Below are 27,389 nucleotides of genomic sequence, written 5' to 3'. Positions count from 1 at the left end.
TATTTTGCCCATTAATTGATGCAGTTTCTTCATACCATCGATGGTCTTTACAATATGGCATGTTTTTGCAGTGACTCGTACCATTTTTCCTTTCCATGTTTAGTGCTTCCTTCAGGATCTCTTGTAAGGAAGGTCTGGTGGTGACAAAATCTCTCAGCATTTGCTTGTGTGTAAAGGATTTTATTTCTCCTTCACTTATCAAGCTTAGTTTGGCTGGATATGAAATTCTGGGTTGAAAATTCTTTTCTTTGAGAATGTTGAATATTGGCCCCCACTCTCTTCTGGCTTGCAGGGTTTCTGCCGAGAGATCCACTGTTAGTTTGATGGGCTTCCCTTTGTGGGTAACTCGACATTTCTCTCTGGCTGCTCTTAACATTTTTTCTTTCATTCCAACCTTGGTGAATACGACAATTACGTGTCTTGGGGTTGCTCTTCTCCAGGTGTATCTTTGCGGTGTTCTCTGTATTTCCTGAATTTGAATGTTGGCCTGCCTTGCTAGGTTGGGGAAGTTCTTCTGGATAATATCCTGAAGACTGTTTTCCAACTTGGGTCCATTCTCCATGTCACCTTCAGGTACACCAATCAAATGTAGATTTGGTCTTTTTACATAGTCCGATATTTCTTGGAGGCTTTGTTTGCTTCTTTTTACTCTTTTTTCTCTAAACTTGTCTTCTCGCTTTATTTCATTAATTTGATCTTCAATCACTGATACCCTTTCTTCCACTTGACCGAGTCGGCTATTAAAGCTTGTGCATGCATCACGAAGTTCTCGTGCCATGGTTTTCAGCTCCATCAGGTCATTTAAGGTCTTCTCTACGCTGTGTATTCTAGTTAGCCATTCGTCTAACCTTTTTTCAAGGTTTTTAGCTTCCTTGTGATGGGTTCAAAGATGCTCCTTTAGCTCGGAAAAGTTTGTTATTACTGACCTTCTGAAGTCTACTTCTGACAACTCGTCTAAGTCATTCTCCATTTATCTTTGTTCCGTTGCTGGTGAGGAGCTGCGATGTTTTGGAGGAGAAGAGGTGCTCTGGTTTTGAGAATTTTCAGCTTTTCTGCTCTGGTTTCTCCCCATCTTTGTGGTTTTATCTACCTTTGGTCTTTGATGTTGGTGACCTGCAGATGGGGTTTTGGTGTAGATGTCCTTTTTGTTGGTGTTGATGCTGTTCCTTTCTGTTTGTTAGTTTTCCTACTAACAGTCAGGTCCCTCAGCTTCAGGTCTGTTAGAGTTTGCTGGAGGTCCACTCCAGACCCTGTTTGCCTGGGTATCACCAGAGGAGGCTGCAGAACAGCAAATATTGCTGCCTGATCCTTCCTCTGGAAGCTTCGTCCCAGAGGGGCACCCAACTTTGTGAGGTGTCTGTCAGCCCATACTGAGAGGTGTCTCCCAGTTAAGCTACACGGGGGTCAGGAACCCACTTGAGGAGGCAGTCTGTCCATTCTGAGAGCTCAAATGCTGTGCTAGGAGAATCACTGTTCTCTTCAGAGCTGTCAGACAGGGATATTTAAGTCTGCAGAAGTTTCTGTTGCATTTTTTTCAGCTATGCCCATCCCACAGAGGTGGAGTCTACAGAGGCAGTAGGCCTTGCTGAGCTGCGGTGGGCTCCACCCAGTTCGAGCTTTCCGGCCACTTTGTTTACATACTTAAGCCTCAGCAATGGCAGACACCCCTCCCTCAGTCAGGCTGCAGCCTCACTGTTAGATCTCAGACTGCCGTGCTAGCAGTGAGCAAGGCTCCGTAGGTGTGGGACCCACTGAGCCAGGAATGGGAGAGAATCTCCTGGTCTGCTGGTTGCTAAGGCCATGGGAAAAGCGCCTTATTTGGGCGGGAGTGTCTCGTTTTTCCAGGTGTAGTCTGTCACAGCTTCCCTTGGCTAAAAAGGAAAATCCCTGACTCCTTGCACTTCCCAGGTGAGGTGACGCCCCACCCTGCTTCGGCTCGCCCTCCGTGAGCTACACTCAGTGTCCAACAAGTCCCAGTGAGATGAACCAGGTACCTCAGTTGGAAATGCAGAAATCACCCACCTTCTCTGTCGATCACACCAGGAGCTACAGACCGGAGCTATTTCTATTCGCCCATCTTGGAAAGGAACTTTTTCAAGAAAGTCTCTTTTAAATAGCAATTTTTAAAAGTAAAATATTTAGGAATAAACAGCAATGTTCAAAACCTAAAGAAAAATAAACATTCTTAAAACATATAAAAGTAGGACTGTACAACTGAAAAGAAATACCCTGTCCTTGGTTAGAACATCTCAACATCAATAGGTCACAAACTTACAAATCATAAAGCTTTTCATGGAGTTAGACAAGTTGATACTGAAGTTCAAATGGAAAAAGTTCAAGAAAAACTGGGAAATACTGAAAATAAATAGAGGGGACTACCTCATTAACACATACTACAGGCATTAAAACATACTATAAGGCCTCTATAATGAAAACAGTGTAGGACTGCTACATGAACAGGCAGAAAAGTGCAAATGAACAGAAAGTCCAGAAATAGATTCCACTACAGATAGAAATCTAATCTCTGTAAAGGTGATATAACAAATCATTAGCACATTTATAGTCATTTTAAACAATAGACAAGAAAAAAAGATAAAATTCAATGTTTCTCACATCATACATAAAAATAAACTGCAAATGGATCAGAGATCTAATTGTAAGAAAACTACAAGTATTTTTAAAAGTGTGAGAGGAGGGTGGGGGCAGGAGAGAGGGATTCCTCCTAAACTAAGAATTCATAAAAGGCTTTCTCACTAGGACTAAAGTACAAATATAAAACTTTTGCAGGACAAAAATACATCAGAAAACAAATAATAAAACAGGTAACAAACTGGAAGGAAACTTTTGCAACATATATCACAGATAAATGCCTAATATCCCTACAAAGAACTTCTAAACTGAGGGGGAAAAGCCCAAATATCCTATGGAAAGTGGCTCTTACACATATGAAAAGACATTGAACTCCACACATAAAAGATGAATACAAATTAAATGTATCCAACATTCCATTTCTCACCTATCACTTGGCAAAAATTGAAGTTTCACAATGCACTCTGTCTGCAAGGCTGTCAGGAAATAGGCACTCTCATACACTGCAGTGTGGGAAGACAAAATGTTACAGCCCCCATGCAGGGGACTGGGTAATACTCTAATACAACCATGTAAGTATTTGCCCTTTGAACCTTTTTGTTGTTGTTGTTAGCAACAAAGTCTCACTCTGTCACCCAGATTGGGTGTAATGGCTCTATCATAGCTCACTGCAGCCTCGAACTCCTGGGCTCAAGGGATCCTCTCAAGTAGCTGGGATTACAGAGGCAAGTCACTGCACCGGGCTTAGTATTTGCCCTTTCAACCAGCAATCCCATTTCCAGGAATTTGCCCTGAAGATACACCTCTAAAACTATGAAAATAAATATCACTGCAGCATGTTTGTAATTGCAAAATATTGAAAACTACTTAAATGCGCAAGCATAAGAGATTGGTTGAATAAACTATGGCACACACAAAGTAGTAAGCACCTGCAAAAACGAGTAAGGAAAATCTCTACAAACTGGTATGAGGTAATTTCCAAGAGATACTGATACATGAAAAAACTGAACTGCGAAAGAACATACATGCTACTTTTTAGGTTAAAAAAAAAAAAGAAACATAAATATCTCTGCATATCTTTATAAAAATGAGTAAAGCCCAGAAAACAATAAAATTGGTTTCCTACAAAGTATGGGGTGGAATGGGGAGGATGGAGTGACAATTTTCTGGTATATCTTTTTGTACAGTTTTACTTTTTGGAAAAGTAAGTAATTTTCTACATATTCAAAAAATTAAATCAATAAGGATATAAAGAAAAGGGGGCACAAAAGCTGAAAGAAAACTAATACGAGTGAACTATATTCCAAATTAATATCATAACCACACTTAAGGAATAAGGAAGAAAGAACTAAGTAATTATGAGACTAGTATTTGGTTACATATTCACAGGAATGAGTACAGAAAGGAGGGAGAACTTCAAACAATTTTCAAACTTTTTTGGTGTATTTGTTTCTTATATGATTAACCAATTTTGAAACTGCTTTAGATCTATTATTTAGTTAAACAAAAGAGTAAATGTGTTGATACTGTTGGAAGCCAAGGTTCTCACTATGAAAGATGGGACATATAAATATGAGAAGCAAGCAAGAAAGAAACCTGCATGGATGGATTAGAATTAGAGAAACTGGTGTATCTCTAAATAAAAAACAATATGCAGATGTATGTGTCCACATGTTTTTCAATATGCATTTGTGTATATAGGTATAAATGTAGATGTATATGTATATATAAAGCTTATATATTTCCTACCTCTGTCCTCTAAAAGGGCCTAAAAGCCAAGACCCAGTAGCAATCAACACACTAGTGCCAAGATCTTGTTCGCTAATATTGTTCCCCACTAAAAACAATCAGAGCTTCTCAGAGAAATGGCTGCTTCCAAAGCTGGGGGAGAACATATAAAAGACAACCCTGCAACAGCTTCTTTTGTCAGAAATTAAGGAAGCACTGAAATATGCGATGGAGGACTGTCATGCACTTCAACTAACCAAACCTGGGCAATTTGAGTACCAAAAGCTCTCTGACTTCTAAGGCTGTTTGGTCTTCCCAATCTTACCTTTTGAAATTCTGTCCCATAATTGTCCTTTCCTCTGTTTCCCCTACCTAACCAGAAACATCCATCACTACAGTTGTGTCCTGTCTCTAGCACTCCATGATACAGTTTTCTGGCCATTTTTTTTTTTTTTTAAACAAATCCACAAAGAAAATCTTATGTTCTGGATTCCAACTCTTGTACATTTATCAGAATGTTCTATGCTCACAATAAGCAACTAGAGGGCAGACTGAGTATTTTTCACTACTGTTTGCCCAAGGCCAAGTACAGAGCCTATTCTTTATTAGCAATTCGGTAAAAATTTATTCAACTGAAATGTTTAATTTATTCCATTGCTCATGGTTTTCCTCTTTCCAGCAAACACTAAGAATAGTCTATTTTCTCCCTTTCATTCATCCATCAAATCTTACTGGGATCAGTTCTATGCTCACTTTCTAATTCAGCAGTCACCAACCTTTTTGGCACCGGGGACTCGCTTTGTGAAAGACAGTTTTTCCACGAATGGGGAAGGAGGTGGGGAGAGATGGTTTCGAAATCAAACTGTTACACCTCAGATCATCAGGCATTAGATTCTCATGAGGAATGAGCAACCTGGATCCCTCGCATACACAGTTCACAATAGGGTTGGCACACCTATGAGAATCTAATGCTGCTGCTGATCTGACAGGAGGCAGAGCTCACCTGCTCACCATTCACCTCTTGCTGTGTGGCCCCGTTCCTAATAGGCCATGGACCGGTCTCAGTCCATGACCAGGGGGTTGGGGACCCCTGTTCTAAATGATGACTGCTCAATCACTCCAATCCTCAAAAATGTCTGCATGTTTAGTCCCTTCGGTACACAAGGGTCATACCAGTACCATTTATATGTAGCAATATTAGAAAGTATGTTTTATGTGGCATAACATCACAATTTCGGAAGTTGTCCATATCTCTTATTTTGAGTAAGATAAATAAATGTGGAAAGAAGTCAGTTTGTGCACATGTTAAAGGAAAAAATTTAAAAGTTTGTTTGTTTGTTTTGAAAAAAAAAAAAGGATGCTCTAGTCAAGTAAATTTGGGAAATACTGAATTAAACTAAGTTACAACAGGTTCTCAGGTCCTTTAATACATCAGCATATAATGGGATTCTCTTATGGGAAAGTATTCAGTGCTTTCCAGATTTATGTGACCATGGGATCTTTACATTCCAAGCATCTCCTGGAAAAAATATATCATAGAACACACTTTGGAAATGTTTACTACACTATGACTGGCAGAAAACATCTTAAGTATCTGTGAACATGAGAAGATGCTGCCATGGCCAAAAGAAAACACCTGATTAATACTACCAGGGTGACATGAAGCTTTCTACATGATATACAAAGTAACTACTGATTCAAATTGCAATTACTTAAAGACCAAAAGCTTGCCGAGTACTAAATTAACTATCTGTCTACTCCTGGGCCCCCACTAAAATTCTGGTGTGAGTTTCCACTTCCTCTTTCAATTCTTGAACTACAGATAACCAACTCCACTATGAGCACCCCACAATTACCACACACATACACACAGAAAAAATGAGAGGTCTGAATTATGGCAGTGCTTCTCGGAGTTTAATATTCATACGAATGACCTAGGAATTTTGATGAAACACAGAATCTGATTTAGTAGGTATGGGGTTAGGCCTGAGATTGTGCATATCTAGGAAGATCTCAGGTAACACCAATACTGTTTATGTACAGACCATAGTTTGGGTAGTAACTGTATAATGCATATCAGGACAAAATGTTGAGGCCTCTAACTCATATCCAATGGCTATGTCTTTCAAACTACTTTCCAAAGATTTAATTCTTCCATTGGAAAACAATTAACTTTCATTCATTTATAAAAACAGAAACTGTACACAAAACTGAAGATACACTTAAATCCCTATTATCTGCTGATGATTACGTTTTACTAGAAATGGCAGTTTCCTGCAGAGAGCCATAACAGTACAATTATCTAAAATCATTTTTAATCTAAATCTTCGTTCTACCTCTATTTCCAAATGCCCACACCAACACAGAAACACACTGACTTTCATGGCAGCCAGGAACTGTCTCCAATTTTACTGACTTACAATGCTGCAATTGTAGGCCCTGCCCCCAACCAAAAAAGACATGTATAAAGCCAGCATCTTTCTCAATGATTTACTAAAAGCAGCAGCTCATTTTAATAAAACCATCCTAAAACATAAAATTGATTGAACCAACTGCTGTGTTGGGCATACACAACAGCTGATCAAAATCATTCAAGAATTTTATTCTTACAGATTTTCTTTCAGGCTTTGAGAATTTTTCTCCCATTCTACACTTTTATCTTGATATTGGTATCACTGAAATAAAGAAAAAAAAAAGGATCTTTAAATCTATGAAATAGTTTTTAAATACAAAGTAGATCAATTCAAGAAAATATTTTAATAAACTGACTCACATACAACTTAATGTACATACAAAAGCTAATAACCACTTTTCTAGAACGTAATTTGTGTAACAAAATTAAGGGTTTATACTGAGTAACCTCTTACGATGTCAAACACTTTGTGGCTTTTCCTAGGCACAGCACTGTCATTTAGCAAAGTATTACAAAATTACACAAGACATATTGCCCTCATTCCTTAACAAGGAAAACTTTGTAAAATTAGATAGTAATTCTCTTTATGCTTCTTGATATTAAACACTGAGATTTTATTTCACTAAAACATAAAGATACTCATTTCTTTGCATGTTACATGATGCCTTCATTTGACTTTTTATAATTAAGTAATTTTAGAGTATTTTTGTCACAACGAAGGACAAAGATAAGCCAATTGTTTAGATTCCTCTCCTTTATGTTGTGTCTTTGATCACTAACAATGCTCTGTGAACAGCCAACAGAAGGCTGACATTTCATAAAATATGCAGTGATAAAAACTAATACTGTAGCATCTGGGAGTGATATATAAAATGCAGAAATACACCTAATAACTGTGATCTTAAATTACAAGTTACTAAAGCTAAATAAAAGGCATACCTAAGAACAAAAAAATAGCAAGATTACAAAAGGTTTTCTTATACTTCTCTTTCTAAAAACAAAGTTTTTAAAATAGTTTAAGTCCATTAGACTTTTCTTACTACTCTACAACTTAAAAGCCCATTACTTTCTAAGAACAGGGTATCTGTACTATGCACCTCTCAACAACTGAAGAACATGTTACAAAACCACCAATGAAAGACCCTGTTCAAAATGCAGAGGAAGTTTTTCTTCTCAGATACTTAAAAATGTTATAACCGCTAACAAAGTAAAACAACACATAACTTTTATGACAAGATGCCAGAGAGAACATCTAAAATAAAATTTAAAGTCCATAATAATCTAAACAAATATACTCAATACCAGTATTAATACATCCTTTCACAATCTAAGCCTTAAAGGCCTTGATAAACCACAGGAAGCAAGTAAAATGTGCTCAAATATGTTTAAATAATTTTACCTTTACTACTAAACATTTGTTTTTTAATAGTAAGAAGCAGGGAAATCACACAATAAAGACAATCCTTTATTTTTACTTTTGAGAGCAAACATTTGAATTTATCTTCATAGCATTTGGTTTAATAGTCCACCTATATCCATCAAAATCACAGTCCAGCAGGAAGTGTCTTATTGTTTTTTTTTTTAATATGTATGCTAAAGGGAAATGAAAAAACAAAGGCCATATTCAGCACTTCAAGAACTCTGAATTACACTTTGACTAAAGAAAATACACATTTAAGTATGTAGGAAGCAAGTGTCCTTGTGCTTATAATTAGCATCTGATTTCAGGGATTTTACTATTTAAGGCATACTCACTACCTGTTATTCTTACCATGGTTTTTTATGTCACTTAATAGAGATAAATATTCTCTTCCCTTCTCATATTTACATCAACGATATTGAATTTTTTTAAAGCTGTTAAAATAGGCTAAACACCCATCTCAACATCACTCTTCATCTCCAACTGGACAAAGAATGGCATTACAAGACTGAGAACAGAGAAGGCACATTTACATTCATAACGTTCCTAACTGTAACATTTATGTAAATTATGTTTTTATATTTAACAATTTTTAGTTTCACTGCATATTTTGCCATTCTTTCAATATTAACTTTCTATGGTTATTACAACCTCAAAAAATCATGCCTATGAAATATGACATTGTTCAAGCCACTAGAAAAAAACACCTGAAGCTAAAATAACATATCTAAGAACAACATATCTACCTTTAATCTAATCTTATTCTCCTACAAAAGATAGCTTTAGTACATTAACTAAAAATTCCTAACTGAGTTTAGAAAATCTTCCTTTTGGAATTATTTTCATTATCTTTTAACTATTTCATATGAGTTTACATATCACATAAATGACATAAAATTCACTATAATTATTTTAATGTCAGGCACCTATTAATCATTCTTTCCATTATGTTGTCTACTGAATTTACCCAGATATACAGCATTACGTGTATTTAGAAGAATTAAGTTGGACCATTTGAAAACCTACACTTTCAAGAATAATTTACCCTATCAAAATTTATTTGTGAAGTAAGAAAAATTATAAATACCAATGACAGCAGAGGGAAAAAACGAAGGCAATTTTCTAGGTTTTCTGATTATCAAAAAAAATGACAAACCACATTCCTCAACTGTAACTAAGTAGGTAATTATGAAATTAGCTGTAGAGCATCTTTCTCTCTCTTCCAGAATATAAAGTCCATGAAAGCTGAGTCCATACCTTTGTTGTTTAACTTTTTAATCAATGGTGCTTGAGTGTAGGAAACCAATTAAGATTTATGGGAAAAAATAAGTGGGCATTTGTAATGAACTGTACTTGGCTAAGAGAGATTCAAAGAAATATAACATGGTCCCTGCTTTCCTAACACTTAAAATCCAGTCAGCAACATAGGACCTAGACCCAAGTAAAACACAAAAGCAAGTAATAGTACAAAATACTGAACAGGAAGTGCTTTGTGAGTAGCAACAAAGCAAAACAGGAATTCAGATGATGGTGAAATCACAGTAGAACCACTGCAGAAAGACTTCACAGAGGGGGCAAGACAAGAGCTGAAAGTTGGAAAAAAGTACGTTAAGATTTAGTGGCCAAAAAAAAAAGTAGAAAGGACATCATAGAGTAAAATGCAGAAAAGACATAAAACACTGAGAAATGAAAAGGATATGCCAATGTAAAAATATTCTCAGTATGTTGGGACCATCCTGACAAAAATGAAAGCATTTTTGTTACTGGCCAGTGGAGGAAAAAACTAGGACAAATTTACGAGAGAACCTCAAATACCAGGCTGGAAAGTTTCAATCTCTAGGCAAAGTGGGGCCAATGAAGGTTCCTAAGCAGGAGATTGTCTGGGTAAAAGCAATGCTTTAGGAAGATTAATCTGACAGCAATGCACAGGACAGATTTGAGGATAGCAGGGATACAAATTAAGAGACTTCTAAAGTATTCCAGGAATAAGGCTGCAGAAGAGTCATCTAGGCTTTTGAGAATGCTATAGAACTAGCAGGAGCAAAAACTACTAAGACAATACATTGACTAATGAGATATAATGGGTAAGAGAGAACAAGACAAGAAATTCTTAGATCTAAGATAAAGAGCCTAAAGGATAACAGGAGGGAAGAAAGAATGGCTGGATCTGACTGGAGCGAACAAGTCAGTGGCAAGACGATGCTTCCGGTTCCAGATATTCACTGTGAGGGGACAGAGAGATGGAAACATAAAAATGAGATCAAATGTAGAGCTATATATTTTAGAGTTCTCTGTGAATATGTAGTAGTTTAAAATCTTGAAAAGAAGGGAAGAATAAAGGGCAGAGGCTGAAAATTATACTACACTAACAAAATCTATAAAATACACCTGAGGAAATTAACTAAAGTCAAATAAAATGGAATGACTAAGATAGTTCCAGTCCGGAAGGAATAACTCAAAAAAAGAGAATACAGGCCCATAAAGAGAGTACTTGCAAAAACTTTACCCAACATTGTTAAACAAACAGGGTCTTAGAATGTACTGCAAGGAAGAATAACTTTTTATATTCTGGGGTGTTTTTTTCGAGAGAGAGGCTATGTTAGGATATAAACGAGAGACAAAAACTAAGTATCTGAGGAAACTAAAAAACTTTTAAACATATAATTTCTTATTGTTTTGTTTCACTAAAAGAAAATGCTAGAACATTTTCCTTTTAGAAAGTCCTGATTCCATATTACATGCAAAGTAAATGTCCATACAAGATTAAAAGAAAAACACTTTCATGTGCTTTTTATGCTTTATATATCAATTATATTCACTTTCGTATTTTTTCGCATCTGCATTAGCTCTTATTACTACTCTCTCAAGTTTAGACCAGTATCCATATAAACTATACACTATATTTTTATATTTCTTAAATGCTATAAAATATTACAATGAGAAAAAAGTCTAACAAGTATTGTACCTATTTTTAAAAATACACATACTCAGCCAGGCACGGTGGCTCACGCCTGTAATCCCAGCACTTTGGGAGGCTGAGGAGGGTGGATTACCTGAGACCAGGAGTTTCAGACCAGCCTGGCCAACATGGCGAAACCCCTTCTCTACTAAAAATACAAAAAATCAGCCAGGCGTGGTGGCAGATGCCTGTAATCCCAGCTACTTGGGAGGCCAGGCAGGGGAACTGCTAGAACCCAGGAGGTGGAGGCTGCAGTGAAGCCGAGATCACGCCACCGCATTCCAGCCTGGGCAACAAGAGTGAAACTCTGTCTCGGGGGAAAAAAACTAACACACATACACACAATTTTTTGCATGGTACAGCCTACAGTAGAATATAGAATTCACAGGGAAAAAAGAAATCAGGAAAAGCCCCACTCCCTCCCCCTACTTCACCATGGGCCTAAAATAGAAAATAACAACAGAAACTTCAAGAAAAGAGACCCAGCATGAAATAGAAATGTAAATGTAAACTAAGACTTTAGAAAAACGTTTTCCAGAGTGTAACTTTATCTGAAGAACCCTGGGAATGGCTGAATTGTATCAAGATTTAGAATTCCAATGGAAAGGTTAAAGCTTTATAATGTATAATCTTTACCATCATACATGAAGAAGAGAGATGTTCATTCACCAGCACAAGGAATTGTTCTGATAACTTATATGAATGTACTCACTGTACGTGGGTGTCTAACTCTACCAAAAGATATTTAAGCTAACCAATAAGTCAGATATGTTCTTAAAAATGCTAAGTGGTTGTTTATGTGTGTTAGATTTTCTCTATGGCATATTAATGTACTTTTCCTGTATGATATGGTGAACTCAGTGACAATAAATATGTGGTGTGTCTGCCGCCTACATTTTCACTGACGGCACATGGAGTGTAAAACTGGCACTGTAAACTGAAAAGAAAGAAATTAACTTTAGAGGTATGTAGCATTGGTTTTATCTTATGTATTACTAAATCTAAATGCAGATGGCTTATTAAATTAAGGACACAAGTGTGTATAAATTAGCAAGTATCAAATATTGATTTAGCTTATTAAAATAAAATATAGAATAGAAAATCATAAATTGGTCTTTTTTTTTAGGCTGTCCAAAGAACAAGTTAATCCATTTGAATATAAATTATATTCTGTGCTTTGGGGAAATTCCAGACTACAAATTTAGGTTGAAGAATAGACATAAATGGTAATTTAGCCACTAGATACATAAAAAATACATAATTATTGTCTTTGATTAATGTAGTATAATCTAATAAACAAAAAATTTCAAAAAAGTAAAATGAAAACATTCAAATACTTTATTAAAAGGCAGCCGTGCTAGTAAAATTGTTTCTGTAACAGCTGTTTAAATAAATGTAATGCCCAGTTAATTCTTTAGTATAAAATAAAGTCTAAAAGGTAGAGGGAGGAAAAAAGGCTGTCTTAATTCCTCTTCTTCACATTTTTTGTATTTTTTTTTTTTTAGTAGAGACGTTTCGCCCTGTTAGCCAGGATGATCTCAATCTCCTGACCTCGTGATCTGCCCACCTCGGCCTCCCAAAGTGCTGGGGTTACAGGCGTGAGCAATGGCGCCTGGCCCCAAGATAATTTTAAAACTTATATAAAAGAATATTTGTATAACCTTGGAATGTAGCCGAATTTCTAAGGATGTTTTAAAGTAACAAATATGACTATGCAAAACTTTAAAACGTTTGTGCAATGGGAAAAAAATCACCATAAATAAATATGAAATATAGACAAAGTGGAAAAATATTTTTCTCTAATATAGCAGACCCAAAGTAGATATTCTTTTTTGTTGTTGTTGTTTTTTGAGACAGAGTCTCACTCTGTTGTCCAGGCTGGAGGGCAGTGGTGCGACCTTGACTCACTGCAAGCTCTGCCTCCCCGGTTCATGCCATTCTCCTGCCTCAGCCTCCCGAGTAGCTGGAACTACAGGCACCCGCCACCACACCCAGCTCATTTTTTTTTTTTTTTTTTTTTTTTTTTTTTTTGTATTTCTAGTAGAGACGGGGTTTCACTGTGCTAGCCAGGATGGTCTCGATCTGGACCTGGTGATTCATCCGCCTCGGCCTCCCAAAGTGCTGGGATTACAGGTGTGAGCCACCACGCTCAGCCAAATATTCTTAATATAAAAAGACTTTCTACACACTAATACAAAGATAGATCATTACCTCAACAGAAAAAAAGGACAAGAAATTAACAAAAACAAGTTTTTAAGGGATATATAACAAGTTGCACAAAGAAATGCAAATAAAAATAAGTTAATTTCCTCCCAATTGATGAAGACAAAAAACACGGACAATATCCAGCAGTGGCAAGAGCATGGTCATTCATATGTTATCATGTACCACTGGCGAAAGGCAAACTGGAGCATCTCACTGAGTGGTAATTTAGAAATATGATTCAAAATGTTAAATGCACTTAATCTTTGACCCAACAATTTCACTTGTAAAACTTATACTGAAAAGACAAGTGCACAAAAATTTATATACAATGATCCCACTTACAACATTACTTATTGGAAACAATCTAAATGGTTACTATTAAGAAATTAAGCAAATTATAGTACATCTACTCAATGAAGTTTATTAAGTAGTCATTTAAAAGGATGCCATAATGCCACAATTATTGACAAAGGAACACCTGTGATGTGAAGTACTTTTTACTTTCTTCTTTTTTTTTTTAATACTATTGACATGTTCTACAAAGACTCATGCATCTTATTTTTTAACAGCTATATTGAAACATGAATATGCCATACAATTCATCCACTTGAAGTGTACAATTCAATTGATTATAGTATATACAGAGTTGTGTAAGGGTAACCACAGTCAATTTTAGAACATTTTTATTACTCAATTCCAAAAATTGCCCCATACCCATTAAACAGTCACTCATCTCCCGCCAATCCCCCTTGCCCTGGCAACCCCAAAACTGCTTTTTTTCTCCATAAATTGGTCTACTGTAGCCATTTCATATGAAAAGAATCATCTAGTATATGGTCTTTTGTGACTGGCTTCTGTGTCTGTAGTTTCACTGCACATTTCTCAGATAAAGTTAAAATCTTTTTTTTTTTTTTTTTTGAGATGGAGTCTCGCTCTGTCTCCCAGGCTGGAGTGCAGTGGCCTGATCTCCGCTCACTGCAAGCTCCGTCTCCCGGGTTCACGCCATTCTCCTGCCTCAGCCTCCCGAGTAGCTGGGACAACAGGCGCCCACCACCGCGCCCGGCTAATTTTTTTCTGAAGTTTTTAGTAGAGACAGGGTTTCACCGTGTTAGCCAGGATGGTCTCCATCTCCTGACCTCATGATCCGCCCGCCTCAGCCTCCCAGAAGTGCTGGGATTACAGGTGTCAGCCACCGCGCCCAGCCTAAAATTCTTATTTTCTGTGGAAGCAAATGGGATTGACTTAGGAAAAAACTGCCCTGTGACTAATTCAGACTGTCTCAGCAGTAATATCAAGTATAAATTTCATCATTTTCACTTTTGTAACTTTTGCAACAGTACAGATAACTAAAAGTACTGTTTTTCAATAACAACACAATAATACAACTCTATATTTTATACAACTGAATTTGAAGCCATTTTTCATATTATGGCTGGATTTTCACTACATATTCATACAATGAACATTTCATAGCAGTGAGTAAGAGCTACATGTATCAACATGGATAAATCTTAAAAACAATATTGAGATAAAATTTTAAGTTATAAAAAGATACATATAATAAAAAATACAGACAATAATAAATACCGACAAGGATGTAAAAATGGGGATCCTCATACATTGTTAATGGGAGTGTGTAAGAGTATAGCCACTTTAGAAAACAGTTTAGCAGTTTCTTAAAAAGTTAAACAGAAATTTATCATATGACATACCAACCCCACTCTTGGGTATCTACCCAAGGGAAATGAAAAGAAATATTCACACAAAGACTTGAGCACGAATGTTCTTAGTAGATTTATTCATAATAGCCAAAAGCTGCAAACAACATAAATGTCCATGAAATGGATTGACAGATGATCAATGTATTAACAAGACATACTAGCAATGTAGTAATATTCACCAATAAAAAGGAAGAAATTATGGATACATGCTACAAAACAAACTTCAAAAACATTATGTTCTGGACAAAGTCAGGCACCATAGACCAAGTATTATATTATTCCATTTATATCAACTATCCAGAAAAGGCAAAGCTATAAAGACTAAAAAATAAATAAATTGTTGCCTTGAATTGGGGGAATGGGGATTAAGAGTTAATGTACGTAAGAAATCATAGTGGAGTAATGAAAATGTTCTACAGCTGAGTGTCATGGTGACAACCACACAATTTGGTTAGTTAAAAAAAAAACAAAAACAAAAACTATGAATTGTACGCTTGAAAAGGTGAATTATACCTTTTGCAAGACACAACCTATCCCCCATCCCTCACCAAGAATAACTTTTTGAGTGTAAATTTATAGGACAGCTGTCAAAAAATAAACTATGGTGATATCTAAAGGTTTCCTAACCAAGTATTTCAGAAAAGGGGGTTGGGGGGATCAATTTTGTCACAATAAATTCAAGTGTGTCTGAGTACGCTCTGAAGGTCACTAAACTGCTAGAACACATCAACCTAAGAAAGTAAGATCTCTTACTCTTGGACTACATCAAATCCTGGACATGAAGGAAAAACAGGTACAAAACTTCTGGTAATCATCCCAACCTCTCTACTCCAGGAATAGCAAATAGGTTTCACTCACACTGAAACTTCTGGCTCTCTAAAGATGGGAAAATTATGAAGATGCCCTATGGCTAAGCAAGAAAGTATGCCATGACCTGATGTCATAACAAGCATAGGAGAGGGAATGCACGTGAGCTCACGTATTTGCCATCCCTGCTCTAGCCCACTTTATACTTAGCTGAGAGCACAGTTATACAAACAGACCCCCTCACCTCTACAGAGAAAAGACAAAGGTGAGATAACCACAGAGAAATATAATACAGAGGATGCAAGGTGTGGGGGTTGAGTCCACCAGTATAACAATAAATACCAAACTCCACATTTCCACAAACGTGTCTCCTGACTCCCTTTAACTTCATAAAGTTAGAACATTGTTATTAAATCAGGTGCCATTTGGTGCAGCTAAAGGAGATAATCTCTTTTTATTTTTTTTTTAATCAATTTAAGAGAAAATAAGCCTGAATTAGCTTATCTGAATTAAAGTAACTAATAAAAACTGCTTCCAAGATTTATTTTAATTATGATAGGAAATCTCAGATTTGGCCAAATCCTTCGACCCCAAATATCAATTTCCTCTTAAAAGAAGAATTCTTTTAGAATGTGAAAGTTAGGTTTTAGGGCTGAGAAGGATAATGTTATAAAAAAGAACATTATAAAAGAAGACAAAGAAAAATAAAACATAATGTCTAAGAATAAACTAATTTTGTCATTATACCTTTTTTAAAGATTTTTGCAGTGGGAAAAAATGAACAAGTGTTAGTCATCAAAGACTACTACTCATTTGATTCTGCCACAGTCCAAGCTAGAAAAAAATGAAACAAAACATCACAAGTCTCTTTTAAAGATGCAATGCCCTTTTGTCAAGCAGAAAAGAAATATCTTGAAATAAAATATTTTCATAAAGAACAAACTATGGAGTTTATTTCTATACCTAGAATAATACTAATTCAATCAGCTAGATATTAGGCCCTACTATGTGAGAATCTATTAAAGCAATCAAACATTCCTACTAGCCACAAGGTATTCTTCCAGGAAATACAAAAATTCTAAATCAATCTCTGCCTTAAAAAAAAAAAAAAGTGATGTAATTCTACACCCACACTTTACCATTTTTTTGCTTTCCTTTCATCTACTACTTGTCTTGACAGTTATTAAAAGTTAGAACAATTAAGTGAAATTATCGTATGTAATACACTTTATGCAGATATGGAGATTTTTAAAATAATCCATCTAGGAAGACAGTTAATGTGCTTACTGCTGAGGTATTCTTGAGTGGGTTTTGATTTATTAGGACACCACGGGTCCTATGAATTAGCCCATTACTTACTTAAATCGTGCCCTTGATCCAGAAAACCCCACAGTACCATTAACAAAATTATACACACAAAAAAAAATACACAAACTACATTCTGTACATCAATAGATGGTGGCTATTGGTTTCATGGAGGGAGTGTGCATACTGGTTAACAGTATGAGTTCTAGAGCCAAACATCCTGCCTTTGAATCTTGGCTCCAAGATTTTGTGGGGGGGAAAAAAATCACTTAACCTCTCTGAGCCTCAGCTATGTCATATATAAAGCAGGCAACTAACTCATAAGGTATTGGGAAGATTAAATAATACGATCTGCATAAAGTGCTTAGAAAAGTAACTAACACTTAGAGTTTATTCACTATCATTTGCTACGTACCTTCCTCCTCCTATTCCTCCTCCTCCTATTACTGCTACTAATCTTCTATATTCTTTTCTTTCCAATGTAATAAGGCCACCTATGTAACATTTCTTGGCATTTGCTTCCCAGAGCATTTTTTTTCTTACAGTTTGCTGAAATATTTTATTTGTGGCTGGTTCTAACTTTATGTTAATTGTGCTTTTTGTTTCCTGCAAAAATGCAGTGCCTTACTATTGCTGTATTTAGAATTGTAAATTTCAAATTCTATAAATAAAAAGTTAAATAATTTTACAGGAAGCTAGTCCCGATTATAAATGCAGACTAATGACTTTTTTCCCCTACACAAAAAAGAATAAAATGAAATGGTTTAAAATAGCCCCAGATCTGTTGCTTACAAATAGTATTATATAGTACTGCTCCTTTATTGATTCAAAAAATAATTATTATTAATTATTGAGTAAGACCTAAATGGGTTAGCTTGTATAGGTTTTGGGTTTGTGCTATGAAAATCCTATAAAACTACACCAATTTGGTTAACAATGTTGTAACATTTAAAATTTTTTATACTTTTATTTTTCTAGTATTTCAACTCACAATATCCTTCCAAAAGTATTTTCTCATTTAATCAGAGCCAATTAACTGAGGGTGACCATTTTGTTCTCGGCACAGTACTTGGCATACCTCCAGGAGGCACCATTCACAGTGGACTGAAGCGGAAGCAATCTGCAGTTATATGGCCATATATATTATCATGTTTAGTTGATGTGATCTTTACAAACCATATAAGGTAGAGTTATTCCTACCATTGATATTTTATAGATGAGAAAGGAGATTGAGAAAGACAAATTGATTTGCTCAAGATCACAGAGCTGGTAGTATCCATCAGATCTAGAATCCAAATACCCGCCCCCCCCCCCCGATACCTCCTATCTACACACTTTCGATTTGAAGGTAATCTATCGTATTTCTAATCTTCAAATTCTTCCACGTACTGGTCAACTTCCTAGAGCAGAGGCCAATTAACATCTCTTTAGAAATTACACAACTCAAGTATCTCTACAATTGTTATAAGAAGATGATTAGGAGAACTGAGATAACAAATTGTGGTCAGCAACAAGTGCTGAGTCTATCCTGAAACTCTGCCCAAGATAAAACCAAAAGACATTTCATTACTAAAACTAAGACACTTCATTATAATAGAAGAGCCCTTTCATAGTCTCGCAGGGTAAGTATGAATGTACTACATCAAATTTCCAGAAGGGACGTTATTAACTTTTTATTTTGAAATAATTTTATATTTACAGAAAGGTTGCCAAAATAGCACAGAATTCCCACATAACCTTCAATTAGGTTTTTCTAATGAAAACATCATACATAACTATACTACAGTTATTAAAATCATAAAATTAATATTGGTTAAAACTATTAACTAAACTGTGGGTCTTACTCAAATTTCGTCAGTTACGCCACTAATGACGTTTTTCTATTCCAGAATCCTATCCAGGATCCCACATTACCTTTAGTTGTCATGTGTCCTTAGTCTCCCCCAATCTGTGGGAATTCCTTCTCTTTCGTGACTATAATATTAAGAGTGCTAGTCCATTATTTTGTAGAATGTGTCTCAATTTGAGTTTGTCTAATGTCTTCTCATGATGAAACTGAGGTTATATATTTTTGGCAAAAATATCATATAAGTGATGTTGTGCCCTCTTTGGTGTATCGTATTATATCAGATGTTAATATATCTTATTACTGTTGATACTAACCTTGATCACTTAGTGTCCATCAGCTGTCTCCTCCATAAAGTTACTATTTTTCTCTTTGTAATTATTAAACATCTTAGGAATATACTTTTTAGACCTATGCAAATATTCTATTTCTCCTTAAATGCTCACCCTTACTTTTGCTATCCATTAATGAGTCTTGCCTGCAACAATTATTACTGTGGTGTTTGCCTCATGGTGCTTTTCTATTTTCCTCATTCCTTATACATTTATTAATTGTAATTTAAAAGAATGGTTTTTAAACTGTATCAAATGTCAAGGTCTCCAAAAAATTATCCAAAAGTTAAATGCAAAAAGCCAACAACAATAAATGTAGTGGACAACAGTATTTCATCTTCAGTCATAATGACCTTAACTCCCTGAATCTGATGTCTAGCAGTTCCTTTTTGAAGGATCTGTGTTTGAGTAAGTCGCTAATGACATCTGTCAGCAGCTGTACTGTTTTGTTTTATATAATTGTAGCCTCATTTTTTATTGCAAGTAATGCATCACGATGCATATTTAAGGTTTTCCAAATAAAGAGTCTTGAGCAATCTATTTTAAAGTAGCTAATACCACAGCATATTTGAGGCTAAGGGGTAAGCATTCCTCGGGAACCAAAACAACGAGGATAGCAAATATTCTGCCCCTGCAAATCTGATCTCATTCCTCAACCTGAAACCTTGCCACATAAGCATAAAATTATACCAGCAAGGAGAGATCTCTCAGAATGGTGAATTCCAGAGCTCCAATTTTCAAGACTATTATTCCTCTGACAGGATGAGGACCTGCAAACATGAATTATAAGCTTAAATTATTCACTTACTCTTTCACAAAAGGAAAGCCCATCAATCTAATGCCAAAAGACTTCAAGTTTATTTCTAAAGGTTTAAAGAAAGTGGTTTATTTATCATAATTTTATTCTCCGTGTTCGTTGATTAAATACTTCAGTCTTACACTGAGGTCAAAGAATGTCAACCAATTACTACGTAAGAGAAGTCCTACTTCTTAGTACTGAACATCACCCAGAATACACAGAATTATTTTAATAGGCAATCTTGATACACTATTTATTCCCAAGTATATTTCAACTATTATAAGTAAAACCTATTTAATTTAATCTCATCCTTCAAACTAAAATCTCAGTAAACTAGCAACTAGCACAGTGCCTGGCACATAACAAATATTAATGAGTAAGTACTGACATCAATCCATAATTTCTTCTGGACTACTTCCACTGCAAGCTACAAAAGTTGAAATTTCCTTCTGCACATTCAAAAAACTACACATTTTAATTACTTCTTAAGGAAGACATTAAAATGACTCAGAATCTAATCTAAGTGATGTGGAAATATATTCCTAAACTTTATCATCCAAAAACTACAATATTTTTGTAAAGGACATCAAGTCATTTTTAAAAGTGATTTATTTTCATAATGGATATTTGGGAGATAAAAATACATGAGAAAACAGGAAATCCCACTCATAATTCTGATCTTACAAATTACTGTCATGATGAGTCCTGGAAACTAGTGCAAGATTATGGTTGTAGGATTTCTGATGACTTCATTTTTGGTTGAAAATTTTAATTTATTCAAAACAAAACAAAACACTCTTGGTCTAAAGCATGGCCATGAGCAAGACTTTATTTAAGATTTTACTTAACTATTAAATAGGGTCACTGTGGAAGTTGTGGTAGTCATTTTCTGACAGTTGCACAGAAGGCTTACAAGGTACCTAATTTGTATCTGCATATTCTCTGAAGATAAATATAAATATAATATAGAATACTGCTAGCCTATGCTTTAAAACATTGCTTATTACTGAAATGTCTATTAGGGTAGAGTGGGAAGAAGGAAATTGGTTATGCAATGCTTAGGAAAAACAGCTTCCTATTTTCTCAGATCCCAAATGACCAGAGGAAAAGTCTAACCAGCAGGGGGAGATACAGAGGAGAGTAGTAAGACAAAGAATAGGCTATAGGCAAGAAAAGCAGTTATAATTATAGCTGGGAACACAGAATTTGTTAAAGGAAGTCTACTGTATAATTATATTTGAAAATTTAGCAAGATGCCCAGAGGCTGACTCGCAGCTGTCAGGAACTGGTAACTTACTTCTGTTCATGCAGCGACCACTTCGGCAACTAAATCCACTATCCAGACATTACTAGAACTGACATTTAGAGTAAAGGAATAGATCTGTTCATGAAACTTTTTTTTTTCTACAATGGATGAAAGCATCCATTTTAATAAAGTAACACTCTCTCTTTAGTTTCCTTTCTAGGCTTAGGTCTCCTTTTTGTATCCTCTCCCTCACTGAACCTAAACGTTATCATAGCAAAGCTATAATCTAGGTACAAATCTCTTTTCTTGAATTATGACTAGATCATGAACCAATTCTACTACCAACTACAACTCCAAATTCAGCATGCTTACAATGAAACTTATTTCCCAACACCCTCACCTTGTCACAAAACTCTTTCCCCTTCCCCCTTACTTTTCTCTTTCTCTAGTAGCACCAGCATTCTCTCAGGAAAACATGACAACTCAAGATTTACCTTTGCTCTTTCCCCTTCCCAATCTCCTACTCTATACTGATTCAAAGCATCAAATCCTATTCATTTCTCCTTAAAATTCTGTCATCTATCAATGAAAGATGTATCAATGTCCTAATCCCTAGTGCCACACACAGAATGGGACCTTATTCGAAAACAGGGTCTTTACAGAAGTAATCAAATTAAACCGAAGTCATGAGGATGGGCCCAAACCCAGTATGACTGGTGTCTTTATAAGAAGGGTAAATTTGGATGCGGACAGAGGGAAGATGATGTGAAGACATACAGAAAGAAGATGGCCAGGTGCCTGAAGTAACATAATACATCCACAAGCCAAAGACTGCCAGCAAACAACAGTAGCTGGGAAAAGCAGAAACGATTCTCCCCTAGAGCGTTTAGCCTACTCTTTGATTTTTGGACTTCTAGTCTCTAGAACTGAAACAATAAATTTCTTCTGTTTTTAGCCCCTCAGTTTTTGGTTCTTTGTTATGGCATCCCTAAAAAACTAAACAGCACCATAAACTGAATTTGGACTCAATTTTCTACCATAACCCCATACCATCAAGCCCACTACTTATCTCTGAATAGCATCCCATCCACCAGTTTTGTCATGGCAGATTCCTATGCATCATTCTTGTTCCTCTTTCAATTACTGAGGCCTGCTCCCTAAATACTATATATCTCTTTAATCTGTCGATCTTTCCATTTTTACATCAATAATCTTGTTCAGGCAATCATCATCATGCCCCTGGACTACTGTTTACGAAATAATCCCCATGTCCTTGCTTCTCTGCGGTTCATTCACCCTTAGCAAGCAGACTCTTTCTAAAATGCTAATCTGACCACATTTTCAGTGGATTACAGTTAGCAGTATCCGTGCTCTCTCAGGACAGAGTCTGATTTCTTTTTTTTTTTTTTAAATTTTAGATTCGGGGTAAATGTGCAGGTTTGGGCTTTTAGTGTACTCATCACCCAAATAGTGAACACTGTATCCAATAGGTAATTTCTCAACCCTTCCCTGTTCTAACCCTTCCCACTTTTTGAGTCCCCAGTGTCCCTTATTTCCATCTTTATGTCCATGCATACATACCCACTGCTTAGCTCCCAATTATAAGTAGAACATGCAGTTATTTTGTCTAACTTCCTTATAATGGGTGAAAAAACTTTACATGTTCTGGACTCCAAAACTAAAGAGAAAGAAAAAGACCATCGCTCACTGCTCCCATCTCAAATAAACAGGCAAATATTTTCAAGTTCTGAAACACACCAATGCTTTTCACATCTGTTTATAACTCTCTTCCCCTTATTTAATCATTCATTCATTTAACACATAAACACAGTGAGTATCCATCATGTGCCAAGTATAGTTCCAGAAGGTAGATAAACCACAGAAAACAAAGCAAAGTTCCTACCTTCATGAAGCTTACAAGCCTATATTCTAAAGGGAGTGGTTAAAGAGCTGATAAACAAACAAAAATAAATATACACGAACTCAGAAATGATTAAGTGCTTCAGAGAAAAGTAAAGCAAGCTAAAGGGAATAAGGGAAGTTGGTGCAGGGAAAGGAACAAGATTATGATTTTATATAAGGTGCTCAGAGAAGACCTCCCTGACAAGGTGACACTTAAGAAAAGACTAACAGATAGTGCGGGAAAAATTTCTGTGGATAACTGAGAGAAGGGTTTTCCAAACGGAAGAGCAAGTGCAAAGGCCCTGACATGGAGCAGACTTGCAGTACTGAAAAACTATCACTGAGCCACTGTGACTGCAGTAGGGGGAAGGAGGAGAATTAGTACAGATGAGGTTTTAGGGGAGTCAAATGATATACTGTCTTAAGCACATCGTAAACTTTTAAAAAATAATAAGCAAAAACAGGACAACAGTGGAACTTCTTAGTAGCCTGATCTGATATCCATTACAAAAGAATGACTTTGATCCTAGGTAAAGAACAGATCTGTGGAGTAAGGAAGCTAGTCCAAAGGGAGATAACTAAGAGGATTCTGCAAAGTCCAGGTGACAATGGTGGCTTGAAATGGAGTAGGACATACAGATTCAATGCTATTTCTATCAAACTACCAACAACATTCTTTACAGAATAGAAAAAAACTATTTTAAAATTCATATGAAACTAAAAAAGAGCCCAAATAGCCAAGGCAATCCTAAGCAAAAAGAACAATGCTGGAGGCATCTCATTACCCAACTTCAAACTGTACAAGGCAACAGTAACCAAAACAGCACGGTACAGGTACAAATACAGGCACACAGACCAATGGAACAGAATAGAGAGCCAAGAAATAGGGCCGCACATCTATGACCAACTGATCTTCAAAAAAGCTGATAAAAACAAGCAATGGGTAAAAGACTCTATTCAATAATTGGTGCTGGGATAACTAACCATATGTAGATGATTGAATCTGGACCCCTTCCTTACACCATACAAAAAACTCAACTCAAGGTGGATTAAAGACTTAAAATGTAAAACCCCAAACTATAAAAATCTTAAAAGACAACCAAGGCAGTACCATTCAGGACACAGGCACGGGAAAAGATTTCATGACAAAGACACCAAAAGCAACTGTAACAAAAGCAAAAATTGACAAGTGGGATCTAATTAAGCTTCTGCACAGCAAAACAAATTATTAACAGAGTAAACAGGCAACATATAGAATGGAAGAAAATTTTTGCAAACTATGCATCTGACAAAGGTCTAATATCCAAGATCTATAAAGAACTTAAACTAATTTACAAGAGAGAAACAAACAACACATTGAAAGGTGGTCAAAAAACATGAACAGACACCTCTCAAAAGAAGACATACATGCCGCCAACAAGTATATGAAAAAAAAGCTCAGTTATCACTGATCATTAGAGAAATGCAGATCAAAACCACAATGAGATACAACCTCACACCAGTCAAATGGCTAACATTAAAAAGTCAAAAAATAACAAATGCTGGCAACCTTCCAAAGAAAATAGGACACTTATACACTGTTGGTGGGAATGTACGTTAGTGCAACCATCATGGAAAGCAGTATCGTGATTCCTCACAGAGCAAAAAGCAGAACTACCATTCAATCCAGCAATCCCATTACTGGGTATATACCCAGAGGAATATAAATCATTCTACCATAAAGACATAGGCATATGAATGTTCACTGCAGCACTATTCACAATAGCAAAGACATGGAATCAACCTAAATGCCCATCAATGACAGATTAGATAAAGCAAATATGGCACATATACACCATGGAATACTAAGCAGCCATAAAAAAAGAATGAGATTATGTCTTTTGTGGGACCATGGATGAAGGTGGAGGCTATTATCCTTAGCAAATTAACACACAACAGAAAACCAAATACCCCATGTTCTTATAAGTGGGGCTAAATGATAAGAACTTACGAACACAAAGAAGGAAACAACAGACACGGGGCTCTACTTGAGCAGAGAGGTTGACAGGAGGGAGAGGAGCAGAAAAGGTAACTATTGGGTACTGGGCTTAATACCTGGGTGATGAAATAATATGTACAACATACAACTGTGACACATGTTTACCTATGTAACAAACCTGCCTGTACCTCCAAACCTAAAATAAAAGTTAAAAAATAAAAATAATGCATTCAAAATAAGACATTTATGCAGCCAACAAACATATAAAAAAGTGCTCATCACTAGTCATTAGAGAAATGCAAATCAAAACCACAATGAGATACCATCTCATGCCAGTTAGAATGGTGATCATTAAAAAGTCAGGAAACAACAGATGCTGGAGAGGATGTGGAGAAACAGGAACACTTTTACACTGTTGGTGGGAGTGTAAATTAGTTCAACCATTGTGGAAGACAGTGTGGTGATTCCTCAAGCATCTAGAACTAGAAATACCATTTGACCCAGCAATCCCATTACTAGCTATATACCCAAAGGATTATAAACCATTCTACTATAGAGACACATGCACACGTATGTTTACTGCAGCACTGTTCACAATAGCAAAGACTTGGAACCAACCCAAATGTCCATCAATAATAGACTGCATAAAGAAAATGTGGCACCTATACACCATGGAATACTATGCAGCCACAAAAAGGGTGAGTTTATGTCCTTTGTAGGGACATGGATGAAGCTGGAAACCATCATTCTCAGCAAACTAACACATGAACAGAAAACCAAACACTACATGTTCTCACTCATAAGTGGGAGTTGAACAATGAAAACACATGGACACAGGGAGGGGAACATCACACAACAGGGCCTGTCGGGGGGCAGGGGGCTGGGGAAGGGATAGCATTAGGAGAAATACCTAATGTAGATAACGGGTTGATAGGTGCAGCAAACCACGATGGCACATGTATATCTATGTAACAAACCTGCACGTTCTGCACGTGTACCCCAGAATTTAAATAAAAAATAAAAATAAATAAATAAATAAAACTGGTACATCAAAGAGAAACAAAATGAAAAAGAAATAAAAGAAAAGGGGTAGAGGTGGTCAGAAATGGCTGGATTCTAATAATGATGACCAATATTTGCACATGTACATGGACAGGCCTCTGACTAAAAAAGACATCTGTTTATTACTTTAATAAATTTCAACAATAATGAAGTAATAATTTCAAATGGGTAAAGATTTTTATTTCGCTCCTACTCATAAGAAAAAATTCACGAGACAGAAAAACTCTAGAAGCCAAATTGATTTCTTAAAGAAAAAAAAAAAAAGTCGTACTTTTGAATTTGGTACGATTCTCCCAAGGCAGGGCTTTCACATAGTGGCTCTGTATTGATGAAAGTATTTCCCTCCCTACACCTGGTTTAAAGTTGCTGCAGGAATTTTATTCTTTTTCTGAGGGATCATCTTTAATATATTCTACCTAGTGATGTAATTCTAAAATCTTAGCTGGTAACTCAATATGTAAAGTGGTGAATGTACTAAAACAATGACTTTGGGTACAGTAGCTCTGATTATCACATCCCTTTTAAACTTCATTTATACAAGGCAATCCCTTTTGACTGAAGGAGCATTCAGATTTTATACTGCATTCACATATGAGAATTTCATTTTATTAATCTGGAGCACTCCCAGTGCTATCAGGTCAATAAATAATTACTCCCTAGCAATTAAAAATATGGCAACAATACTATTATTGGGATCGCTGCATATTATTTTCCTGGAAAACAAAAATCGAGATTTTTTTTACTTCCTTAAAACTTAGCTAAAGTTGTTATTCAATTGTTTTTCTTAAAAGTGAGTTCTCTCATTTATTGGAATCAAAAAATTCTTAAATATCATAAGTCTTATATCTATAATATACATAATGTTTTCATTTAAAAATTGAACATTCAAAAATTAACACATTTCTAGCTTTATGGAAAATAAGAAAAATGAGTTTCCAAGAACAGAAAAGAGAATGTTTGTAATATAAGAAAACGGCTTTACCATCAATAAGGATCCGAGAATACAGTCGTTCTTCTGAAGTATCTAACATAAGTTACATCATCAGACCTATATTAATGTGGGTCTTCACAGTAATA

The 27,389-nt window shown here is 35.8% G+C and overlaps 1 protein-coding gene across 1 annotated transcript in view; it reads right to left on the bottom strand.

Annotated features, from left to right (window-relative positions):
* LOC105465802 (TBC1 domain family member 5) overlaps window positions 1–27,389 on the bottom strand; it is a 570,286-nt gene that overhangs the window by 458,000 nt on the left and 84,897 nt on the right. The window contains exon 2 of the mRNA XM_011714415.3: window positions 6,928–6,992. The gene's annotated coding sequence lies outside the window, so the exon portion shown is untranslated. The remainder of the gene's footprint in view (window positions 1–6,927; window positions 6,993–27,389) is intronic.

The sequence above is a fragment of the Macaca nemestrina genome, chromosome 2 (genome assembly GCF_043159975.1).
Source record: "Macaca nemestrina isolate mMacNem1 chromosome 2, mMacNem.hap1, whole genome shotgun sequence".
NCBI classification, from domain to species: Eukaryota; Metazoa; Chordata; class Mammalia; order Primates; family Cercopithecidae; genus Macaca; species Macaca nemestrina.
This window is presented reverse-complemented; position numbering and strand designations above follow the sequence as displayed.